General features: G+C 41.3%; 1 non-coding gene across 1 annotated transcript; it reads left to right on the top strand.

Annotated features, from left to right (window-relative positions):
- The first annotated feature begins 219 nt into the window (after positions 1-219).
- trnat-agu (transfer RNA threonine (anticodon AGU)) lies at positions 220-293 on the top strand. Its single transcript has one exon. It is a non-coding gene; the product is annotated as a tRNA-Thr (tRNA).
- Positions 294-1,067: the final 774 nt, after the last annotated feature.

The raw sequence follows: 1,067 nt of genomic DNA on the forward strand, positions 1-1,067 counted from the left end.
GTGAAAAAGCTGCTGACTATCCACTCTGTCTCTGCCACTCATAACTTTGTCAACCTCTATCATGTCGCCCCTCCACCTCCATTCTCAGTTTTGGGAAAAATAGAGTATATGACTGTATCAGTAAGTAGGAAAAGTTAAAATATGTTGTGACCAGTGGAGACGTGTGATGAGAATAAACAGATCCTCCTCTGATTTCAACTACAAAAGCATTTGTGATTTGGCTCTGTAGCTTAGTTGGTGAAAGCACCTGTCTAGTAAACCGAAGAGCCTAGGTTCAAATCCCAGCAGAGCCTTATTTCACATTTGTGATATGCTTTAGAAGTTTCGTTATCAATCATTTATATCTCTGTTTTGTGAACTTGAACTTGGAATTCAAATTACATGATGAATTTCAGTCACAGGAGAAAACAGCCTTTGTGAAGGATGTGAGTTGCGAATGGCTGTTCCTCCTTGTCCAGAAATTCAGTGCTGATACGCCAAAGGCAACTTCTTTGATACAAATTTGTTCACGGTTACATTCAATCTGGAAAACAGCTCGACATTAATCTCACTGAAGGAAAGTGTGACTGCGTTGTTTGTTTCACAGTGTTTGTGTCGTTATGTGTTGCTTTTAACCGAGACTGGGGACATGACGCAAGTGGGAGGGTTGATCCGAGGTTTGGAATATTTGTCAATCAGGAACAACAAAAATCAAAGGAACCAAATAAGAAAACCTATGTCTCGTGGGTGTTGAGAGACGGTGAGAAGATATTAAACTTTGTTCCATTCAATCCGGCTGCGATGAACTTTGAATTTTTCCGCCTTTTACAAACATTATTTGAAGGGTCTCTGTAACAATGTTCAGTGTTGATGAGAGTGGGGTCTGGGTGAGCAGCTGCTGAGTGTGACAGGGTCAGGACTGGATGCAGGAAGTTCTCTGACACTCTCTCTCCCTCTCTCTCTCTGATGGCTTTGAGTTGATTTTCAAGTGTTTGAATAAATGAAGGAAGTTCCCTCCACCCATTTGTTTGGACAGACAGTGTAGTATAAGGATGTAAAGGGTTAAGGCTGAAGATAGTGGGATCAAC

Source organism: Heterodontus francisci, unplaced genomic scaffold (genome assembly GCF_036365525.1).
Source record: "Heterodontus francisci isolate sHetFra1 unplaced genomic scaffold, sHetFra1.hap1 HAP1_SCAFFOLD_1891, whole genome shotgun sequence".
Classification (NCBI taxonomy): domain Eukaryota; kingdom Metazoa; phylum Chordata; class Chondrichthyes; order Heterodontiformes; family Heterodontidae; genus Heterodontus; species Heterodontus francisci.